Source organism: Eubalaena glacialis, chromosome 4 (genome assembly GCF_028564815.1).
Source record: "Eubalaena glacialis isolate mEubGla1 chromosome 4, mEubGla1.1.hap2.+ XY, whole genome shotgun sequence".
NCBI lineage: Eukaryota > Metazoa > Chordata > Mammalia > Artiodactyla > Balaenidae > Eubalaena > Eubalaena glacialis.
In genome coordinates, this window is record NC_083719.1 from 153,817,837 (window position 1) to 153,829,266 (window position 11,430).

General features: G+C 44.0%; 1 protein-coding gene across 1 annotated transcript in view; it reads left to right on the forward strand.

The window, feature by feature from the left end:
• The window catches only part of ATP6V0E1 (ATPase H+ transporting V0 subunit e1), a 35,690-nt gene extending 27,106 nt beyond the window's left edge, over window positions 1–8,584 (forward strand). The window contains exon 4 of the mRNA XM_061188476.1: window positions 8,088–8,584. The gene's annotated coding sequence lies outside the window, so the exon portion shown is untranslated. The remainder of the gene's footprint in view (window positions 1–8,087) is intronic.
• The last annotated feature ends 2,846 nt before the right edge of the window (window positions 8,585–11,430 follow it).

Genomic DNA, 11,430 nt, shown 5'->3' on the forward strand with positions numbered 1-11,430 from the left:
CATTGCAGTAGAAATTGCAAAAATGGTGATTTTCTAGTTTTTGTTATTACTTCCAGATTTGATTAGGTGAAATATTTCTATAAAAATGAACTTTTCCTGGACTTCCCTGGTGGCACAGTGGTTAAGAATCCTCCTGCCAATGCAAGGGACATGGGTTCCAGCCCTGGTCCAGGAAGATCCCACATGCCACGGAGCAGCTAAGCCCGTGCTCCACAACTACTGAACCTGTGCTCTAGAGCCTGTGTGCCACAACTACTGAGCCCGTGTGCCGCAACTACTGAAGCCCACATGCCTAGAGCCCGTGCTCTGCAACGAGAAGCCATCGCAATGAGAAGCCCGTGCACCACAATGAAGAGAGGCCCCCGCTTGCCACAACTAGAGAAAGCCCGCACGTAGCAACAAAGACCCAACACAGCCATAAATAAATGAATGAATGGATGGATGGATAAATAAATAAATAAGTAAATAAGTAAATAAATAAATAAATATTTTTTAAAAAATGAACTTTTCTATCAACTAGAGTTATTTACTAACCTTGAAATGTAGATCATATAAGAAAGGTGGGATACATAATTTTTTTCTTTTAATTTTTTTTCTTTCTTTCTTTTTTTCTTTCTTTATTTTGGCTGCGTTGGATCTTTGTTGCTGCATGTGGGCTTTCTCTAGTTGCGGCGAGGGGGGGCTACTCTTCGTTGCGGTGTGTGGGCTTCTCATTGCGGTGTCTTCTCGTTGCAGAGCATGGGCCCTAGAGCATGTGGGCTTCAGTAGTTGTGGCACATGGGCTCAGTAGTTGTGACGCACTGGCTTTGTTGCTCCGCGGCATGTGGGATCTTCCCAGACCAGGGCTTGAACCCATGTCCCCTGCATTGGCAGGAGGATTCTTAACTACTGTGCCACCAGGGAAGTCCCTCTTTTAGTTTTCAAAGTGAGTAACTTGGTGCCCAAGTTACTTCTGGGGTATTCAATGAGGTTTTCTTTTCTTTCCTTTTCAATTTTTTTTTTTTTTTAAATTTTATTTATTTATTTATTTATTTATGGCTGTGTTGGGTCTTTGTTTCTGTGCGAGGGCTTCCTCCAGTTGCGGCAAGCGGGGGCCACTCTTCATCGCGGTGCGTGGGCCTCTCACTATCGCGGCCTCTTTTGTTGCAGAGCACAGGCTCCAGACGCGCAGGCTCAGTAGTTGTGGCTCACAGGCCTAGCTGCTCCGCGGCATGTGGGATCCTCCCAAACCAGGGCTCAAACCCATGTCCCCTGCATTGGCAGGCAGATTCTCAACCACTGCGCCACCAGGGAAGCCCTGATATTAGTCTTTGATAGTTTTCTTTCTGGCAACATCAAGGTGTCCCAGACCTCTCTTGTATGTTTCTTGACTTGGAATCAGCTGTTCCTCTAATAAATTTCCCACTGAAAGGATTCCCTGGTTCACTAGTCAGTCCTCAAGCCCGGTTGGCCCTGTTTTTCTTTCAGTGGAAGTGGTATTTAAAAACCATGATCTGATTGCTAGGTGCATTCATTTCTGTTGGGGTGTTGTTGCTTCTAAGCCTTTACAGTGGACAAAGCCAGGAAGTATGGATTTTTAAAAAGAAAAAAAAAAATCACAGGTTCATGTCAGTATTTCTAATTCATATTTAACATTACAGGATTTTTATTTGAGTTCTTTGGTTTTATACTTGAATATCATTCATATATGCTGAAAATCTTGGCTCCTAAAGAAGTAACTTAATTACTTAATTTGATTATCATGTAATATATATAACATAGTTTCAAAATTACACCAATGTAACTACTAACCGTAAAGTTTTTGAATGCAGTTTAGGATTTCTTTGCTGCTTTATTTGTTCTTAGAACAAATAAAGAACAACATGCTGTTTTCTGTGGTCACTTGAAATTGTTTCCTCTGGTGGTTATCAATTTGTTATACAGTTAGATTAAGATGATTTATTTTGTGTTCAATTTATAGTAATTTTTTTTTGGCTACATTTTTTGGAATATGTAAAACATTTCCAGAGTCAAAATTTATGTAAGATATATTCATAGAAGTCTATATCCTTCCAGTGTTTCATTGTGCAAATACAAGCAAATACATTGTGTGTGTGTGTGTGTGTATCCATCCTTCCCTGACACACACAGCTGTTACAGAAGAGATATCATATTACATATGCTATTCTGTACCTTGCTCTTTTTCACTGAACAATATATCCTATCAGTGTATGGAGATCTTCCTTAATTCTTTTTATAGCCATTGATATCCTTTTGCATTATTTCCAGTCTTTTGTTTTTTTGTTTTTTTGTTTTTTTATAAATTTATTTATTTATTTTTGGCTGCATTGGGTCTATATTGCTGCGCATGGGCTTTCTCTTGTTGCGGCGAGCGGGGGCTACTCTTCGTTGCGGTGTGCGGGCTTCTCATTGCAGTGGCTTCTCTTGTTGCAGAGCACGGGCTCTAGGTGTGTGGGCTTCAGTAGTTATGGCACTCAGGCTCAGTAGTTGTGGCTCTCGGGGTCTAGAGCGCAGACTCAGTCGTTGTGGCACACAGGCTTAGTTGCTCCGCGGCATGTGGGATCTTCCCAGAGCAGGGCTCAAACCCCTGTCCCCTGCATTGGCAGGCGGATTCTTAACCACTGTGCCACCAGGGAAGTCCAGTCTTTTGTTATTATTGATAAAGCCACAGTGCCATCCTGTGCGTTGACATTTTGTATTTTTACCAGTTTTCTTTAGATTAGAGTCCTTGAAAAATAGAATCTCTGTGTTAAAGGTATAAATACTTTTTCCAGGTATTACTACATGCCCTTCTATAGGGATTGTACCATTTTTGCATTTCTACCAACAGTGTATGTGACTTTCTATTTCCTCACAGCCTGGATTTTTGCCAGCCTGATAGGTAGGCAGCCTTTTTTTTTCTTAGAGTTCTGTCTACCTAAAGGGGTTTTGATTCCCTTTTATATAGATTTTTTAAAAAAAATCTGATATATATATATATATATATATATATATATATATATATATATATATATATATATATATAAAAACCTCGCCCCCTTTTTTTCCCCATCAAGTTCTGTTTTCTGTCCTTCCTCTTAACTATAGTGAATGTTAGGTGGTGGTATTGATTGGGGTTTAAAGCTGAGAACCTCAGGCCTCTCAGAGTGAGATCTTCATTCTAGCATTGCCTTTCACTTACCTTCTCTGAGCCTCATTTCCGTCTCTTACCGTAAGTAAATGGGGCCCACAGTGAATAACACTGTGTGTGTGGATCTGGTGTTATTTGCCCGTTCTTTTCAGTTTCATGTGTCTGTAACCTGAATGATGAATTCCTAATGTTTGCACTCTGGTCCACAGCACAAACTAGGACTGCTTGAAACCCTTATGTTAACGGTTGTTCCTTTAAAAGCAGTAGGGCAGGAAATAGAGCACAGCCAGGTAGCCCTGGTTATGAGCATCATGTCACAGTGATTCCATGTTTGAGGTAGTGATTGTGGTAGTACCGTACCTCTAGGCCTATGGAATTATCACATCAGGAGATCTAATCTAATCTAATCCTAACATTGGAGCAAACAGAACTCTCTCTCTCTCTCTCTCTTTTTTTTAATTTATTTATTTATTTTTGGCTGCGTAGGGTCTTCGTTGCTGCACGTGGGCTTTTCTCTAGTTGTGGCGAGTGGGGGCTACTCTTCATTGTGGTGCGCGGGCTTCTCATTGCGGTGGCTTCTCTTGTTGCAGAACACGGGCTCTAGGCGCGCGGGCTTCAGTAGTTGTGGCATGTGGGCTCAGTAGTTGTGGCTTGCGGGCTCTAGAGCGCAGGCTCAGTAGTTGTGGGGCACGGGTTTAGTTGCTCCGCGGCATGTGGGATCTTCCCGGACCAGGGCTCGAACCCATGTCCCCTGCATTGGCAGGCGGATTCTTAACCATTGCACCACCAGGGAAGCCCATAAACAGAACTCTTAAGACAGGACCTCACTTTTCTTGGTGGTAAGATTCAAAGAATGAGCTAAATTCCTTTTAGAACTTTGAACTTTTACACAACTGTGGGATGATAAAGGAGTGTAGAAACCAGATTTAGGCCTGTCCTCAGCTGGTAAGGAAAAGTGTTCAATTCTGTATGTGATTCTTTAAGAGGCCAGATTTGGAAAGTAGGAGGTGTAAGCCAGGCATGGTATTTAGCAGAGAAAAATGAGGAGCAGTCATGAAAGCTTTCAAACAATAATTCTATACAGATGAAATTGAATTGATCCTGAACAACACGGTTAAACAGCTAGCCGGTCCTTTGCTACTTTGAACACTTTAATTGCCATGATTTTCTTTCATATGTTGATAGGCTGAGTTATAGCACATTATGTTTATTGGTTGGAAATCTTACCCAATACTTCGAAGAACTATGTTCACTCCATCTCTGCCCCCTGTCAACCTTGGCTGCCTCTAGAGCCTCGATTTCTGAGATGCTTATGGAACTATCACATCAAGGTTGCTGTTTTTGCGATGTCCCATTTTCCTACAGCTTTGGGGGTGTGATGCTTGTATAGAATCTCCTTGGAATGGCTTCAGACCAGTGTTCTGTAAGTTAGTTGGTTAACCACATCATGGTGATATGTTTAGATAAGCCTATATGGTTTACCGCAGTCCTAAAAGGGCAGGCATTCTATTTTATTACAAAATCTGGACCGGAGAGGAATAGACTATTGGTAATTAGGCCTCTGCCCTGAGGAAGCTGTTTTTCTATGCATTCCAAAAATATTTGAGTGTCATGAGGTACATATTACTGAGTGGGGATTTCAGAGGAGGCTGTGGACTCTGAAGGGGTTCGTGATCTGTTGAGAGGTTGGAATTAAGCCATACTTGTGAAAAGTTAAAACAGTGCAAGGTGTTTTATGGTTAAAAAGCCTGTCACAGTGTTCCCTGTCACCTAGAACCCATTCGATTGCTTCTTTCTCCTCTTCCTTGAATCCAGTTGAGCCTGTAATGTCCCTTGTGTCTGCCTCTGTACTCTGTTCCTCTGTCGGGGACCCTACTATCTGACCCAGTCACTGCGGCTCTGAATTACTGCAGTGGCTCCTCATCACGTCTGCCTGCCTCTACACTCAAGGTATCTACAAACCACCACCCTGTTTATCTTCCTGACATAGCACTTCCTGAAACACATCCTGCTTGCCCCAGAAACTTTGAGTAGCTCTCCATGGGCTACAGCAGGGCTTTTTCTTAAACCCAAGGTCCCTGATTTTAATGGGTACGTGCCGCTTGGAATGCCGTATGTAACATGTTGTCAGCACAGCTTGTCAGGGTCACCAAAGGTCCCATGAGCCACAAAAGATAAGAATGACTAGTCTGCAGATTCTGTCCCACTTTCTAACTTGGTGGTCAAGGCCTGCCTAATCTGCCTTCCAACCACCTTCGCCGCTCTCTGCACAACTTTCCCCCGTGACCTACTAGTTCCAGCCATACCATTTTCATGCTCTTGACCTAATTAGCTTTACTTAGCTTTTCCTGCCTCACTCCCCTACCGCAGTCATTAATGTAGAAAGCAGGTTAGTAAACACACTATTCAGCGAACATTCTGGTTTCTTGTCTCCACTCGCCCATTCTCTCTTAATTCTTTCTGATGTTTTCTCTGAGTGTCCAGCTTGCAAATCCTTGCACTTCCTTTCCTGGCCACTTGGCTTCCCAGAGATCTCTTCTCTCCTAAATGTATTTAGCTCTGCTGTTTTTGCCTTGAATTGTGAAACACTCAGGCCTTTATAGGTTGCTTAAATACCTCTTGTAGTTAATCTCCTACAATAAATACATACCTTACCATGAGAGTAAAGAAGGAATTATTTTGCGAAGTTATCTGAAATGAAAAAATAAAGATAATGAGACCTCTTCTTTTTTGTTTAAAAAATATATATTTTCACTCATCATCCTTCCCTGAACAGATTTCTTGATTCTAGCCTTAATATTTTTATGTTGTCTTCATTCTCAGTTTTATCTGAAAGTAGCCTTGTGATTCCTTTATTTTACAAAATGAGAACATGGACCCTTTGGTTGAGTTCCCCACCTCCACCCCAGAATGGCTCTTTCATATCAGAGAGATGATTAGAATATGTGCTGCTTTAATTCACTCCAGAATCAAACCACAAGTCTATGCCATAGAACATAATGCTCGTTCACATTAATCTTAAACTGGTATCACTGAGCTTGAGGGAAAATTATTCCCTCTTTCTGTGTGGTTTTTCACAAGTGAAGACCTGTTTTCCCCTTCTGTGATTGTTCATTCATCCAGAAAGGCCTAAACAGTGAGGAAGTCTGACCATATGCTGTTTTTTTAAAATTTATTTATTTATTATTTTTGGCTGCGTTGGGTCTTCATTGCTGTGCGCAGGCTTTCTCTAGTTGCAACTAGCAGGGGCTACTCTTCAATGCAGTTTGCAGTCTTCTCATTGCGGTAGCTTCTCTTGTTGTGGAGCATGGGCTCTAGGTGCACAGGCTTCAGCAGTTGCAGCAGGTGAGCTCAGTAGTTGCGGTATGCGGGCCCTAGAGCGTGCAGGCTTCAGTAGTTGTGGCGTGCGGGCTCTAGAGAGCAGGCTCAGTAGTTGTGGCGCACGGGCTTTGTTGCTCCGTGACTTGTGGGATCTTCCCGGACCAGGGCTCAAACCCGTGTCCCTTGCATTAGCAGGCAGATTCTTAACCACTGCGCCACCAGGGAAGTCCCTTGACCATATGCTCTTCATAGGAACTTCACACACAAAACATTTGGATTCACTGCTTCACATATTCTCAAGTAAATTAATAATCTGCCTGGTACTGAGGTCTGTGCAGAGGGCTGTTCTGCTGGCCTAAGGAAGAGAAGAGAAAATGATCATGAGATTAGAGGAAAGGTTTCATGAAGCCATGGAAGAAACCGGTAGCTCTGGTCATTGCCCCTACCTAGCCTGCTACGGTTATTTTCCTTAGTACGTGGTAGAAATGGTCCTCTAATTACATCTTCAGTTGACTGTTTGCACTGTCCTGCCCTAGTGGGTCCCCAGCAGTCCGGTGCTTTCCACCATGGAGGGCGGCTGGCCTGCCCAGCTTGCTCCAGTAAGATTTACCAGCAGTCTCATGTCTGCTTCTGGGCGGCTGGCCTCCCCAGCTTGCTCCAGTAAGATTTACCAGCAGTCTCATGTCTGCTTCTGGGCACCTTGGCCCTGGAGCCTTGGGAAACCCGCCATTTAATCACCTGGCACTGGGGATTCTCCAGGGTGTGTGCCCACTGGCTTGGGAAATCACAAGGGCCCATGTGGTCTCCCTGTGGGCTTTGTGACCTCCAGCCTTCCAGACCTGCCTGCTACAGCCGTGCCTCATCCCCACTTAACTAGCCCCTCACTCCACCTGCACCTCCCTCAACACCCTGGCAAATGGTGGGCCACAACCAGCTTGTTTTCTTATCCACTAAATCGAGGCTTGTGTGGAAATCACCTCTTAAAGACACTATTTAACTTTTATTTTCTCTTTATTTTTTCTCTTTAACTTCAAAAGTAGCACATGTGGCTTTATTTATAAAGACGTTATACAGTAAGCTTTGCGTGAAGGAGTTACGCGACCGCTGTTAGCAGTCTGATGTGTGAAGATACCTATTTTAAATGTTTGCCAGCTCTGCAAAGGTGGTGTTGCAGCTTTAAGCTTCTAGAAGAAGAAATTCTCATTTGTCACCTACACTTGGGGTGGCAAGAACGGTGAGCCATCTCGAGTAGCAAGGGGCCTGCTCTTTAGGAGTCTGACGCAGGGACCAGCTTGCCCGCCTGTGGGAGCGGAAGTGCAAATACAGAGTCTTGAAGCCCAAGGGAACTTGTCAGGTCCCAGTGCAGCGGGTCTCAGTCAGCTCCACTCTTCCTGCTTTCTATGACACCGTCAAACCGGGACTTGGGATCCTCAGTTTAGCATTGTCCGTGGTAACTGGACTTATTGTCACAGCCCTGCAAAACCTGCCCGAATTTGCACGTTAACTGAGCCCACTTTCATTTAGGGAGCATCTGTGTATTTAAAATAATTGGCCTGGTTCACTTTCTCGGTGTTACCCTTTTGCCCTCCTGAGGTTGGTGGAAAGGCCCAGTTACTGGAACGGTTTTGTTTTGCAGGTCACGAAGAGAACTCCTCTAGATGCAAAATCACCTCCATACCCAGACCACCTTCCTTGACTCGCCCACTTTGGCTGTCAGCTGCCTTAAACGTTCCCACCACATTTGAATATCTTATTCTACAATGCAGTATTTTTTCCTGTCACCTTTTTTACACTTTGATGAATGATGTGCCTATTGAATCTAAACTGTGCTGCCCCTATAAAATGTTTATGTACTCTTCGGAGATAGAAAATGCTGTTGTTCTGAGAAATAACATTACTCTCTCCTTGGAAACTGTGGATTTGAAGATGGCTCCTGCCTGCTCACAACATGAGAATCAGCGAAGTGTTTAAAAACTGTTACATGATAGTAAGACTCCAGTGGGGCAGTCAGTAGGAGAACATGTTCAGAGGGAAAATCTGTCCCACCAGAATTATACCAAAGTATATTTTCAGGATGAATTTCTTATTTCTGCCCTCCTTTGGAATAAATTATTTTTCTGCTCTCTATGGAAATCTGGTTTTGGTGTTTGTTAAGCTCATTTCTGTAAGCTCTTCTGTCTCTGGATAATGCCTTTTTGAAAAATGATTTTGTAGTCCAAACGTAGCTTGGATGGATTAACCTGGCTGTGTAGTTTGAGATACCTGAGGAGTCTGGTAAGTACTGTTCTTAATCATCCGGTAAACACCTGAGTGCTTGCTGTAGCCACTGGAGGAATCAAAGATGTGGAAATTGGGTCCCTGCAAATTCAAGAGCTGGAATGCTATTTGGGGAGGTATATAATTCAAAGCCGCGTTTGACCATTGTCCGTAAACACGTGGTCATGATGCTAAGCAGGTAGAGGGGCGGTGCCAGCCACAGGGACGAGCCGGAACCAGCGGTTCCTTGTACCACCTCACTATCAGAAATAGGACTGAAAAATCAAGCAGTTAAAAAGCCTGGGACGGGAACAATAATTCTGTGTTTCAGTAGCAGGCATCTCAATAATCCACTAACTTGGGGACTTTATTAGTTTTAAGAAATTTAAAATGAAAATGGATCTAAACTTTCAGCAGCTCATGGCTCTTTGACAGCCAGCCAAGAATGGGTTTCCTGTTTTGCAGTTTGTACTTTTCTATTCCTCCCAAACTATCTGAACTCATTGCTTTGCTATTCTTATGACCAAAGAGAGTTTCAAGTTGACCTGACTCTCCCGCTTTCATTTCTTTCTTTTCCTTCTTTGCTTTCATTTTGAACTTAAAGTTTTTCCTGAGAGGCAACTCTGTACTTTACATTTCCAGCAAACAGGCCTCTTTAGCTAATTTCATGGAATCCAGAAAACACTGAAGATTTGATGTTGAGGGACCATAGTGATACATGCTAACCCCATCATTTTATAGATGAGGAATCTCAGCCCAGACAGGGAGAGTTACTTGCCCAGTTTAACGTAGCTGGTCAGAGGCAGATGGGGGAGTAGGATCCGTGTTTTCTAATTTCCACTCTAGAGCACTTCTTCCTTGTACCCTGCCTCTCTCAGAGTTCCACTGGCCAGGAGCCAGCTCTGGGGCTCGGGTGGGAGGGAAGAATTATGCCTTTGTGGATGATCAAGCTCTCTCTCATCGGAGCAACTTACTTGATCCTTAATCGTTATTTGTCATCTAAGAAAGCAATGCTGGTGGTTACTGTGGGTACATGAAAGGATGCCACAGTCTTTGAGTCCTGACCGCGGTCGGGGGAACGTGACTTGAGTGCAGCTGTGTACCCAGATTCTTCAAGTCAGGCCCTACTGCCCATCATCACTGGCGGTCAGTCTGAAACCTTTCCAACTCCCACCCTGGACTGCTTCCCAGCAGACCACCATGGGTTTGAAGCTGAGCCTCATGTTGTCCCTAGTGTGGTGCTTCCCTTGAGTGTTGCTTTTGCCTGTCCCGAGTTCAGCACGGCATGAGCTGATAGGGAGCCTACATGGGTTCAGCACAGCAGACCTCGGCGGTGGCGTGCTTGCAGCAGTGATGGAGGGCAGCTCTTGGGGGGCTCTTCTCATTCACAATCGTGGTTTGACACATTTCCGATTTAATGGCATGGTTGAAGGCAGAGGTCACAACCCTGGCTGATCCAGGTCCCTGAGTTCTGCCTTATTCTGTCACTTTGTACGGATCCATTTTCGTACTTCTTGTTCGCTGTAAGACATTAGGGGGTAAACTGGATTACATTGCTTTTTACACTCGGGCTTGCTTGCCATTTGGTGGGATCCAATTCTTACAGACGGGTGAGGAAGATTTATGTGTTGGCTGCACTAACAGCAGTGGGAGACACAGGGACATGAGCACTGAAGGGCCTGGTGATGTGCCAGGGAGGTTTTGAAAATCCTGCTCAGTAAACTTTCTAGGGAGATAAAAGGCCCTAATAAGGCAGCAGCTCAGGCCTGAATCTAGAGGGTTTTCTCCAAACCCTACTAGGACTCACTCCTAATGAGGCCTCAGTATAAAGCCTGTGAAGAAGAAAGGAGCTCATTTCCTAGCCAGATTGGAGATCAAAGACCACCCCCCCACCCTCCCACCCCTCCCTGCCCAAAGACTGATTGCAAGCTCCTAACGGCCAGGTAAACTCAGATATATGTTTTCTCCTCACCTCCTCCCTAATAATTGAACCATTTTGTTAAAACGACCCAGCATCTGAGATGGATGCCTGTGAATCCTGTTTCCTTTGACAGTGCCCTTGCTCCAGTGCTTGTCAGGGCCCAGATTGGAAGGAGCACCATCCAGCGCTTTAAAAGGATACTGGAAGTGTTTCTCTCCTCCAAAGCCCCGGTGAACATGGTGTGGCCTGGATGATCATCAGACTAGGAGAAGCCCTAGCTTTGCAATTATTCCATCACTTGCTAGTTATGTGACTTGGGTAAAATCATTTAATATCTGAGCCTCAGTTTTTTCATCTATAAAATGGGGATAATACCTGACCATTCTGCTATGTGAGGTTGTTACCAAATGTGGTGGTGAAGGTGATTTGTAAATTATAATAATACACAAAGGGTATTTTTCAAAGAAATGGTAAAATCCGTAGGACCCACTGACAGTACTTTTCTATGAAGATAGGCCCCAGAGGGGCAGCCAACTGATTTTTTTTTTTTAAGCATATGGTTTCCCTTTTGTTTTAGTCATTTGTACTTGGGTTACAGAAAAATAAAAGGCACACACCAGGATCCAGGCCTGATCTCTGAGCAGGGAGATGGATCTCTTAGAAACAATCATAGCATAAGTGTCTAGACCACATCCTTCCTGCCCTTCCAGGCTCTACCAGCTCATATACCAGAACGGGAGTATTTCTGGCATGCTTTTGAAGATGTAGTTCAAGGGTCATTGGTTTCTTTTAACATTGTTTT